Source organism: Bubalus kerabau, chromosome 8, assembly GCF_029407905.1.
Source record: "Bubalus kerabau isolate K-KA32 ecotype Philippines breed swamp buffalo chromosome 8, PCC_UOA_SB_1v2, whole genome shotgun sequence".
Lineage (NCBI taxonomy): Eukaryota > Metazoa > Chordata > Mammalia > Artiodactyla > Bovidae > Bubalus > Bubalus kerabau.
In genome coordinates, this window is record NC_073631.1 from 46,029,630 (window position 1) to 46,042,592 (window position 12,963).

General features: G+C 36.2%; 1 protein-coding gene across 4 annotated transcripts in view; it reads left to right on the top strand.

The window, feature by feature from the left end:
* Nucleotides 1-12,963, top strand: part of MAGI2 (membrane associated guanylate kinase, WW and PDZ domain containing 2) — an 831,153-nt gene that overhangs the window by 628,398 nt on the left and 189,792 nt on the right. The gene's annotated exons all lie outside the window — the stretch shown is intronic.

Genomic DNA, 12,963 nt, shown 5'->3' on the forward strand with positions numbered 1-12,963 from the left:
TTTAAAATTCATGTTTAAAACTGGGTTGCAGTTACCAAATAAAAGAGTGTACCTGCACCCACAAGCTTCTACTCTGCAGAGCTACAGAATGTTTGTTACATCCAGTCTGTCAAGAAGTATTTGGATTCAAATTACTAGTCCTCTGCAAATGATGGAAACTTATCAAATGATGTAAATGGTGCTGTGCCTCATTTGGCTCATAATTAGATTATGCTGACATTTTAATGTGCATGCACAGGACATCTTAATAAAGATGTATTCCTGGGAGGAAACATACTGTGATTTTAAATAAACATAGACAACCATAGGATACTAGAGCCACAGGAAACAGAACATGGCAGGTACATGCTTATGAAAGGAAAAGCTAGAAACACCTCGGGTCCTCATAAGATCTTATGATGACATGGGACTTGAGAGAGAGAAGATTCTTCCATCTGGCAGGCCAGGCAATGCCTCTGATTGCAGAGCATCAGGCAGAGTGCCCAGAGGTGGCAGCCCCAGGCTCCACATCAATCAACAAGACTGTATGAAGCACAGTGTGTGTCTGGAACTCGGCTGGGCATGCCATGAGAGAAAAATCACAAGACATGATCTCCACTCACATGAGGCTTACAGTGAAAGTGGGGACACAAAGAGAGAAGCAATTCCTGAATGACATTTTATTATGTAACAGCGAATCATTATCAGTATTTCAACATGCAAAATGTTGCCATTGATACAGATAATAGTTTAAATATAACTAGACAATTAGACCCATCGTCCGTGTGTGTGTGTGTGTGTATGTGTGTGTTTTGCAATTTATTTTTTAACTTTACAGTATTGTATTGGTTTTGCCATACATCAACATGCATCCGCCACAGGTGTACACGTGTTCCCCATCCTGAACCCTTCTCCCTCCTCCCTCCCCGTACCATCCCTCTGGGTCGTTCCATGTTCAAAATTGATATTTAATCAGAAGAATGTCTTGCATTAAACATCTTTTAACTATCAAAATCTTGTTAGTTCTTACTGGCAAGCTCTACGCAAAAAGAAAAATTTTCCTGATTAACTTCATTCCACATAAGCTTATAAACATACTAGAAGAACCATGCCTAAAAAGTCCCAAAAGAAATTTTGACCAGTGGGGTTTCTGGGTTTTCATGTTAGTTTTTCAAGTGCTGACACCCTATATTATTACTGGAAATTCCCAGAAAACAGCAAAAATCTACCCACCCTCATCTCTATCCAAGTCTTTTACATAAATCTCACTTTCCTTTGTGTAACAGTCTCTGTTGATAATTGACTTCTTGCTGTTTCCATTACTTGGATTTTTTTAAATTGAAAGCAGAGGAAAATACCCACCGTTGTGTAATGAGATAAGCCATGCTATTTTTAAGTTTTCCCTTCTCTGTCTTTTTTCCATAAATTTCATGAAAGAGGGACTTTAATTTTCTTTGCAGTCACAAGATGAAAGGCTTGAACTGTGTCGGTTTGTACGCGAACATTCTAAATGTTGGGCTCCGTACACCATTTCTGACTTTGAGGGGAAAAGACTATTTCTGAAGGTCCTTCCTGCCTTCTGCCCTCCCATCTCCTCCTGCCACTTGTTCTCTATATGTGTTTACATCATGTTTCAACCACATATTTCTAATATGATAGGAGACAGTTTATAATGTCCTACTTACCCCAAGACTATCTAGGGTGACTGTGCATGCCATTTGCCTGGGAGAGCCCTGCTCTGTGTTGTCCTGGTATAATTAATAGCTCCCTTTAACACTGCAGATTGTCCTCATTGAATGATAAATTATATGACTTTCCTTTACTACACAATCTGTTAAAGAGATAGACATCATTACTGTCCAAGAAAAGCGTATATCTAAAAAAATAAAATTAAATTAAAAAAAAAAAAAAAGAAAACAAGAAACAAAATAAATAAATAAATAAATAAATATACAGGCTGTGAATACAAATTTTAAAGCCTAATCAGATAAATAATTTCTTTTAAACTGATTTATTTGGCTCCCTGAATTTTTGTCCATACATCTTTTATCCCCAGTTGAGGTAAAGATGTATGCAGTGACTTGTCTTGGTAGCCCAACACCCAGAGAACTCCTTCCATACCCAGAAAACTCTGCAAATGTACAAGTGCAGAGCATGGCAAACTAAGTAGAGAAAGTAGGTGGTGAGGCTTCACTAATCTAAGTGAAGAGAACTTCTCATTCTTATCGTAGAGAATAAATCAAATTCATCATCGCAATAATCACAGGACCAAAAAAGAGTTAACTTTGTCTGTCTTTCTGCTCCTAAGACAGATTGTACTCACGAAACTGCAGAAAAATGGCCATACTGGCTCCTCTTTTTAATGCAAGGGAATACAAAGTGCTTCCCAAAGAAATGAGTGTGGCTCATTTTGGAATCTTACAAAATAAGATTATGATCATGCCAAGGAACTTGATAATTTAGGAATGAGGGTCATGTCCTGCTGCTTCATTTTTCTCTAATTCAGACTTATTTTAGAGTTTGTCCCCTCAGCTCATGGGGCCATTTCCTGAACACACTCCACACTGCAATCTCAGAAGCTGGAGCAGGCAAGCCAGTGAAAACAAAAAGAGAGAAGAAAACCCCTTGTTCCCTGAAACTCTTCCCTCATGATTGTGTCCCTTAGTAGGAATCCAAGGTGAATTATGACTGAAGTTGTTCAAACTTTTTTCTCTTCACATTGAACCTTGGTTATTATAAATAAACAATTTATGAGGTACAACATGTCTATACTCTTTTGCAGGAAGACATCACTCAAACATAGGATTGTAAAAGAGTGAGGGACCCATATAGTATAATGTGCCTTCTGGTAGGACCTCCTTAGAACAGAAATTCCTCTGGAATTTCTTCAAAATGAGCTCACACAATCAATTTTTCTTTCGAGAAATGAGGAAGCATTAATCTGTAATAAGCAATGAGTTTTGTGCTGAAGGTAGCAATCAAGAGCAACCACAGGCCAGTTAAATAGCATAATGAAGGAAGGCTACAAGGCTGTTTTTAGTACTCTATTTGAAATGAAATTATAATTCATAGCTGATCAAAAATGGACCATTGTGTTTTTCACATAAGCCTTTATCCTGCACTTTTGTTGTTCATTGTGGAGTTCTTTTGGGATTATAAAGCACATGTAATTCATAACATCTTAAATGGGTGGTTGTATTTCTAAACCATCTTCTTTTTTTCTGCTGCTCTTTCCTTGTTATTAGTGAGCAAGGGTTGTAGTTAGCACTGTCTCCCATCCTAATGGCAGAGCCATTTGGAAAGCTGGGGTAGTGTAAAAATATTACTCACTGCAGCACATCACTTGAGACCCTAAATGGAAACCAGTGGTGTGAAGTGTGAACCACAGCACACAAGGTAGATGCATAAGATGTACTGAGCTCAGAGCCAGAGCTCCACAGCCCATGCAAGGGCTTCTGCTGAGCCTTCTTGTCTCCAGTCTCCTCTGCCCTTGTGACTAAATATTCAGTACAGTCAAACTGGAAACACCAATAGTTTAGGAAAGGTTTAGATAAAGTGATGGCGTCCATAGCAGCAGGCAGCTATTCAGTAATCATAAACAGCTACCTTGGTTTGTAGAACATCCACATGTCTGAACACAGCTAAATCAAGCCCTGGCCACATGTGCTTGGACATTGCTGATGTCCAGTGGCCTGTGGGTAGTCCAGTACTACCCACAAATGTTCTCTGGAACACTACCTTATTTTAGTGAAAAATCAAAATAAGATGATATGTAAATGTTTAGACACTTTTACCAGTGACTTTAACATTAGAATCATAAAAAGACCAGAAAAAAATAACATCATCATTTAAAATATCCTCTGTTGGGGCTTTCTTGGCAATGCAGTGGTTAGCACTCTATACTTCCAATGCAGGGCATGCAGGTTCAATCCCTGGTCAGGGAACTATGATCTCATATGTCATACAGCACAGTCGGAAATCAAATAAAAGAAAAAAAGAAAGCAAAAACACTCCATGGGGGAAATGAGCATTAAAAAAAGTCCGCAACTGTACAATGAAGGTTAATTTCCTGTACCTTGTTCAGGAAAATCATTATTGCTATCTTTAATTTGTTATGGTTTAATCTGTGAAAAAAAATTGCCTTTCAGCTGGAGTTTCTAATATATCACATTGTGCGTCACTTTGCAGTTAGAGTATGTTGGTAAAGGAGTCAGTAAATCCAGTTAAGTGTGCTTGCTGTTTTTCATATGTAAATTTTATTTGGGAAATCTAATTTCAAAAATAATATTTTTCAGTAACTTTGTAAATAACTATGGTATTATATTTCTAACAGGTTCCTTTTAATAGAGAAAGATATAGCTAAGTAATAATGATAGTGAAATAAAAGTTAAGTTGGAGACATGTTTTTCCCCTGTATTTTAGAAATTAGATTCAATCTGATAGCTTATAAATTCATTAAATTCACTGGTTTAAAATTTAATGCTCTGGGACTCAGACAGGGGATAAAAGGGGATGGAAATTCGAGAAGTAAATTCTAAAATCAGTCCTTGATTGAAAGTTAGTTTGTCAGAGCATTTTGGTGGTAGCACAAGTTGACAATGTAACCCAAAGTACTTTCATGATTAAAAATAAGACCATCAGGGCTGCAGTAAACTGAGTGTAATTGCTGGATGGTAAGTAGGTCCTAGTGAGATTAGAATAGTATAAAGATTATGATGTCAGTTTTACAACTAATGGAGGTATTTAGAAGGGCACAGTCTTCCATCCCTGTTATAGCTCCATCTTTATGATTAAGGAATATTTCTCAATTCATAATCCTAAGCAGTTACACTAAACAGGGAGATTAAAAAAAAAAAAAAAAAAACAGTTTTGCTGGAGAGCTTATTTCCTGTGAAAATGCAGATTGCCTAGCAGGGAGCTTCATTCTCCCCACACCAAGTGAGACTAGCTGTGCAGGGTACCCTGGGGAAGCCTGTCATCACCCTCAAGAGGCTTCTATTTCATTTTCAGTGTTGAATAGTGAAGCAAACAATGCTCAGTAAGAAAACAATCAGAACTTGGTCTTCTAATTTTTTAAGTTTAATGATAAAATACCCATTTTTCCATAGTATTTCATATGCACATTATAGAATATATATAGTATTTTACACTCATGTCCATAAACTTTTATGTTATATGTAACATGTTATGGTATCATAGTTCTCATGAAGGATCCCTATTGCTAAAATAAACCAATTTTATTCGACTAGTTATATATAACTTACTATCCAAATAATTATAAGGATCAAAATGTTTGGAATGGTGTACATAAATCAGCATAATTATTGATTGAAGTTTTCACTTTCCATTTTAATATTTGATGACACAATATCATGTGTGATTTCAAAGATATGTGCATATTTTGGGTTCTGGATTGACGTTACTTTCAAATCAGCACTCATCTTCAGAATCAAAGCTTAATCTTTGGAAATGGTGATTTTCTTTTTCCATTCTGATCTAAAAGAATTCAGGTATTTTCCTACGTGTGAAAAAGATACATTTATAGACATATTCATATACGTAAAACAGGGTAAATCTGTCCATTAACTCCATGGATTTTAGAGAAAAAAATCATGAAACACAAGAAAAAGATTGAGGGTGAGTTCTAACTGCAACCAAAAAAAAAAAAAAGATGAATTTTTAAATGCCATAAATGAATTTCAATTTTAATTCCCCATTTTCCCATCCAGAACAAGTGCCACCAAGGACCAGTTTTCGAATGGATTCTTCTGGCAAGTATTCTTCAGTACTCACAGTCCTGTGAATGAAACGTCTTCCATTTTGTGTAACAAATCATTCTTCTAAGTAGTATCAGTTTTTTAGTATATAATCGCCATGCTAATTTCACTCACCCACATAAGCGTATATTTAAGGTAGAGGGCAATTCTCACCAAATTTGACCTATATGGCAGCCAAGGAAACAAACAAAAGTCAAAGGAAAACAATCATTTATTCATTAAGTTCTTTCATAAAATGCTTTAGTAAAAGACTAGATTAAAACACCAAGTACCAAAAGAAGCTATCAGATTGACTAAATCATGCTATCCAGTTGAGAAGCTTCTAGACACTTGTGGCTACTAGGTGCTTGAAATGTGGCCTCTCTGAGTTTGGATGTCCTGTGAGAAGTGTGTAAGATCCACACTGAATTTCAAAAACTTAGTACCAAAAAAAAGAAAAAAAAAATATGATATCTCACTAATTATTGTGTTAGTGCTTAAATAGTATTTTGGATATGTTAGGTTAAGCATATTATTAAAATTGTATCTGTTTCTTTTTGCTTTCTAAAATATGGCTATTAAAATATATTTTAATTTTAAAATATATTAATTTTAAAATTTATTAATTTTAAAATATATTAAAATATACCTATATAGCTTGCATTTTGTTTACATTGAACAGCACTGGACTAGATAATTGAAATAAGCTAGAGTATCTGAAAAGATTTGTGGTTTAGACATTTCCATAGAACTTACTAGAAATTACTTTACTTAAAAATTACTATAAATTTTGCTAATGTAGAATGAAATTATTCTCACATCAGTTAAATACTGATAACCATTTATTTTTAAACCATGCCAGTTATAAAGTGCTACATTTTGATAGTATTTTAAGTTAGAATAGAATAGTTTGAAGCTTAAGAGCTTTTAGTAATAATTAAATTACTTAAATATTTTTGACCTAATTATTCTGAAAAAATATTTATTAATTTGATTTAGGCTGAAATATTTAATTTTATGGAAATAAAGGAAGATTTAGATCTTCCTACTCTTAAGAAGTACTTTGAACAGCTATTTAGACCACTAGATTGAAAGCCAGAATACTGAAACAATTGTAGAAAAGAATGTTTCATAATAATAGTACTATTTCAGGTCTGTGGGCTCACAACACACATCTCTAGAGTGTTTCCATGATGACAGCTCATTATCCATCTCAGCATGTTCTAACACCCCTTGGAGGATATATGTGCTTGAGATCATTTCATTCTATAAGTTTCCATGTCATTTTTTTGGATTTGTAGAAAATATGGAAGATATTGCTCAGCATTTTGTCATCAGATAATGTATAAAGTATTTGGTTTAGCTTTGTCTGAAATTTTTTAAAACATAATTATATATTATATTATAAATTAAACATAATTTATATGTATAATAATATATATTTTATACCAACTATAACATCTTTGTAGTTTTTAAGAGTATCTTAGAACCAGAGGAAAAATGAGACCTAGTAATTACAGGTGCAAAATGAAGGCAAGATTTAATTTGAGATTCTGAATCTTAGCTTACGGCCACAACAAGCACATTTTCTGCATTTCTCAGCTTCTGAATGTACTATATTTAAAGCCAAAAGAAGAAAGAGAAGAACTACATTTATGTAATAACTTAGATAACCTTGATATATGAGCAAAATGATTCCAAAATATATATTACTTAAAAGAGGAAAGTTTTAATATAGTTTGAGTGTATTATACTACCATACAATCCAGATTTTCAGGGTAAGAACCAATTCAAATATTTTGTTAAGTGTCCACACAAGTTAGGAAACTATTCTGAAAAATTATGACTCCATCCAGAATAAATAGATCTTCTATACTACTTGTCATATTTATAAAATGTTCTTTATCAAGCTATTTGTCATGATTTTCACTTGGATCTGTTTATTAGAATTGTAAGGTATTTTGCTAAATTTAACTGCATGAGATGCTTAGGCAAAATTAATGGTAGGAAGTCCTAATGTAATTAGGAAGCTAAGTGAAATCTCAATAGTAGAATAGTGTTGTGGTTTATCAGGTTCACTAGATTGGAAACAATTAAATTTAAGACACATTTATTTAGCAACTCGTGCAAGCTATTCATAATGGAATATTATAAACAAACAAAGATAATTATGCCATCACCAGGGTAGAATGTTAAGAAGAAACAATGAATCCATAGTCAGGGCCTTTGAGTGGACAGCTCCACCTAAAGACAAGAAAACCAGGATATGGAGTACCACAGAAATCAAGACTAGAAATTACTTCTGGAAGGAGATCTTTTCTTGTTTAGAAACAAAAGAAATCAAGGATCATAAAGGGTGTGTCCACAGTATTAAGTGAGACATAGAAATCAAGCAGAATGAGCAAAGAAAAAATGGCCATTGGATTTTTTCATTAGGATGTCATCAGTGACCTTAGAGCAGTTCAGTAATGCCAAGAGCACAGAAACCAGACTGGCAGGAGTAAGTCAGAGAGGAAAGAGGGAAGGCTTGCGTCCAAGAGAGAAAAGGATGGGGAGAGCAGGGGAGTATTTAGGATGGGAAAATCTGACTTAATTTGAAAACTCTGGGTATTTGAAAAGAACCATATGCAGAGTGGGAGATGGCTTCTACTATGGCTAAACCATGTCTGGCCATGTTCATATCACCAAAGGTTATAAAGAGAAAAAAGTGGAGAGAAGTGATTCTTTTAAGGCAGATATGTATTAGTTATTGATCTGGTAATGTTAGATTTGAGCAGTAAAAGTTATTTAATTCCTGTTTAACTTATTCTGTATCTGGAGTTCTTTGGAAACCACCTTTGTTCCTTCCTAGTACTGTTTTTCCTAGATTTCTTTATGAGGAAAAGCAAAAAATAAATAAATAAATAACATTTTTTCCAGTAGAAAAAATATTTAATGAATTCATTCTCTGTGCCAGACTGTGGTAATAAGCCCTTGGTGCTTATGTTTAATTAAAACATGAAAGGGGATTCAAGTACCAGAATTTAATTGACATGTTTACAGCAGCATCCCGTGTGCCAAATTAATCCATAAAAATGCCATTCTTTGCATTTTTGAAGCTTGAATACATTCACAAAATTAATCAGTTGTGTTCAGTCACCTATCCTTTTCCCTGAAATTGTGCATAAAACCATGTCTTTCAGAAGCTACACCAAGGGTACATAGAGCATGTGAAGTCTTCCTGGAGTCTTAATGCAAAATAAGAATAAGCTTTTGAAATGATGCTTTTCTTTATTATGACAGAGGTTGCCCTGCTACCTGGATATAGTTTTTTCAATATTAGTGAGATCCCAGGATTTATCAGTAGTTGTAAATTCCATCCCCATAGCTTGTCCCAGAGGTCATGCAAAGTCCCACCTGGGACAAGGATCTTCAAATGTTTTATTTCATAAATCCTGAGGATCCCAAGACCCACCTCTAAAGAACCAGCAACACTGGCCATGGCTAGCCATTGAACACCAGCATCCAAAAAGGTTTCTGAGTCTTTTAGTCCATTTCTTCACAAACACTGCCTCACCTTGAGTTGCACCAAGCCATGCCTGAGAGCACCTCTGATGGTTTTTCAAACAGAAAAAAGAAGAGGAAAAAGAAGGGGAAAAAAGAGCATAAATACAGAAAAAATAAGGCAGAAAAGAAAGAAAAAAGAATGTTGGTGGGGGCATGACTGAGTGACATCGAGCGACTCAGGTCCCACTGAGTGTTCACCCAACCGCCTCATCTAAGAACCTGCTAGGTACATGGTTTGTAAACCAACTGGAGAGAGAAGTGAGGATTGTGAAACAGTGGGATGGAGACTGGCCCTTGAATTTCTTTGCTTTAAGTCCTTACACTGACGGGAAGAGATAAAGCATATTACAGTCGTTTTAAACATGTCATCACACCAGAAGAGCAATGAAGAAAAGTAGCAGAAACATCATAATCTTTCAAGAAAGCTAACAAAGTGGGGAGAAAGAGAAACATTTCAAGCTTTGTGCATGTAATTTTAGTTACTTTCTAAAGCCAGGCTCAAATGGTAGGGGGAAGGAAGGAGAAAACAAAGAAAAATTGTCTTTCTGAAAACTCTTATTTTCCTTACACACACACACAATACTACTGCCTTAAGGCACAATCTATCATTTAAACTTTTTTATCCAGTTGACTGTTTCTCTAAAGTTTCCATGCCCTGCAGCCTCTGAGTCTCTGTTCCAAAATTAACAAAAAAGTTAAAAAATAAATCACATCTGTGGCAGACTACTCTAATGGGTCTCTCTTTGCCTCTCTCTATGCGTACATGTACCATGAAACTAGCCATCTCGGCCTGGAAGAGTGGAAGGTGAAGATGACATGGTTGGCATGTTTTGCCCCATGTTTGAAATCAGAGCAGTCAGAGCAATAGTCAAGAGATCGCAATGTCACCAAAGTGCACACAAAGAACAGGGGAAAGACAATATGTGCTCTGCTTACCTCTTCAGAGTTAAATAAAACTAGCAAACATCTGTATTTTTCTCCTAATTAAAAAAGAGTCCTGAATCATTCATTAAGGAAAAGCTTTCCAGTTCTCCCAGGAATCACAGGATTCTCTGACACAAGACAACTCCCTTGTACATTGGCACATCTCAAAATTCCATTACTGGGACTGTTACAGTTTCAGCATCTCCTTGGGGGGAGGTTTCACTTAGCAAATAAAACGGATCACACAGTAAACTCCTTTTAGAGCTCCTCGTGCAATACGGATTGGTGCTGAAGCCACTGGAGGAACAATTTCTCACCATACTCAGCAGCGATGCAAAAATGAGAATATCTACAATTAGATGGCAGGTTCTGGTTAAACATATGCTAGCTCTGTCATTTTAAGTGACAGAAGTATATCATGCTCTCTTTGTAATTTATATATATATATATATGTATGTATGGTCTAGAGTCCACTAAGCCTAAAGTAACCTAGAGGAGAGATTGATGTGAGCAGTCATACCATAACCACATTTTAGAGGTTTGAACAGTGATTGGGCATCGTCTGTCGTCTGCCTTTGTCTTTCTGCCTCCCTCAGGAGGAGTATAGATCCCTGCTATGGTTTTGTAGGGCTGCTCCACCTGCTCCAGAGCCCTGAAGTTTTAGCACACTCCCCAATATGTGATTTCATATATGATGTTCTAGACCTCAGGATAAACTGAGCTCAAAAGTCAACTGAGACTCGTAGAGTATAGGGCAAAGGTTTCGTTTTCCTTTTACCACATGAGTCTAATTAACTGTTTAATAGGAACTGAATTCTGCTAAGTTGTCTTATCTTTAAAATATGAATGATTATACAGTTCATAAAGGATGACTAATGGATGTGGAAATGCAGTTGGTTCTTATTCTTGAGCTTTGTATTCATCGTTGACTGAGAAAGCCTTTGGTTCTCCATGCATCTGGCCATAAAAGGACATGAAAGTCATGGTCTTGGATGATACATACATATGTACATAGGTGCCTGATTCAGCTTTTTTTTTTCCCCTTGAGAGCACTAGACACATGCATATGCCTAAATTTCAGAAGTGAGTGACTTGCCTTCCTCATATGGTGGGAGGGCACAAAGGCGAGCCCCATCTCATTGTACTTTGTTTCCTGTCCCACTTCAGCAGCTTCACTTACTATGGACTCTAGAAAAGATTTTCCAGGCCATCACCAACTATGACTATCACCGTATGTCCAGATGACTAAGACATAGCTTCCTGTCCCATGAGGAGTCTCATCTGAAGTCCCATCCCAATTTCCAAAACCATCCTGATTAAATAATAAGAATTTAAATTTTAACTGAATAATTGCTTCTGTCAGTTTTAATACCTCCTTTAAACCATTAAGGCCCAGAGATCACAAATACTTCTTAAGCAAAGGATGGCATTAATAAGTATTCCCCAAAGTTGCTGATTATTGATTAACATCCTAACAGTGGTTTCTAAAGTGTGCACAACCCAGTCGTGATTGAGACATTTGCCCCTGAAGAAGATTCAAAGGGCCGGGGGCAAGGGAGAAGCTTAAATCCTATTTAAATCATATGCTCCTTTAAAAGTCAAAAGATTTCTTATGGTTTTAGCTTATTTATTCTAGAATTGAAAATGACATTCAGAGGAATTTCTCAGCTTTTTTTTAAGTACATTTCAGTTCTTTCGGCTAACTACAGAAAAGTATCCCTCATCAGCTTTATTTTTAATGTGTTTATGAAGTCAGCAGTCAATCTACTAGTGGCTTCCACATTTTAAATTGTTTGAGGGATAAGAGTTCACTTAGACTCTCATAAATTTCTAGTAATAAGTTATGAGAAACCTAAAGGAGCTTTTCAGAAAATTAAAACTTCACTCAAACCTCAATAGAGAACAGTTTCAATTTTATGTTTTCTAACTTAAACAATTTTAAAAGAGACAACTTCTATTAAGTGTAAGTTTATACCCCCCAGCATGCACGTGCTCACGCGTGCACACACACACACTAAATGGGACACATCAAATCATAAACAGCTATTAGTAAATTACTAGATGGCACCCCACTCCAGTGCTCTTGCCTGGAAAATCCCATGGATGGAGGAGCCTGGTAGGCTGCAGTCCATGGGGTTTCGAAGAGTCGGATACGACTGAGCGACTTCACTTTCACTTTTCACTTTCATGCATTGGAGAAGGAAATGGCAACCCACTCCAGTGTTCTTGCCTGGAGAATCCCAGGGACGGGGAGCCTGGTGGGCTACCGTCTATGCGGTCGCACAGAGTCTGACATGACTGAATCGACTTAGCAGCAGCAGCAGCAGCAGCAGACTATCCTTTACCAGGTAGTTCCAGGGTGTCGCCATCTGTTCTCTCATACTTCTAAAACAATCATCCTGATCAGAGTAACATCCCCAAAGTGGCAGCCAGTCTTCGAGGGCAGTCTCAATGATTTCAGGAAAATAAAGAATTATAGAGGCATTGATTTTTTTTTTTTCCAACTCAGAAAACGTGTGTGCTCTTTCTGCCTATGGCAATACGCTAGTAATGTCCTTGGCTGGTCACTCTTAATCCAGACTACCTAATTTTGGAATGTGTACTTTTTTGTCACCATATATATATATATATTTTATTATTATTATTTCTGTGCTCGTCACTACTCTTAACAGCACTCTCATTAATCACATCCACGAAATTAATTTATCATTGGTGTGTCTAGTTCCTCAGAGGGTGGGGAAGAGGCAGGATTCATTAC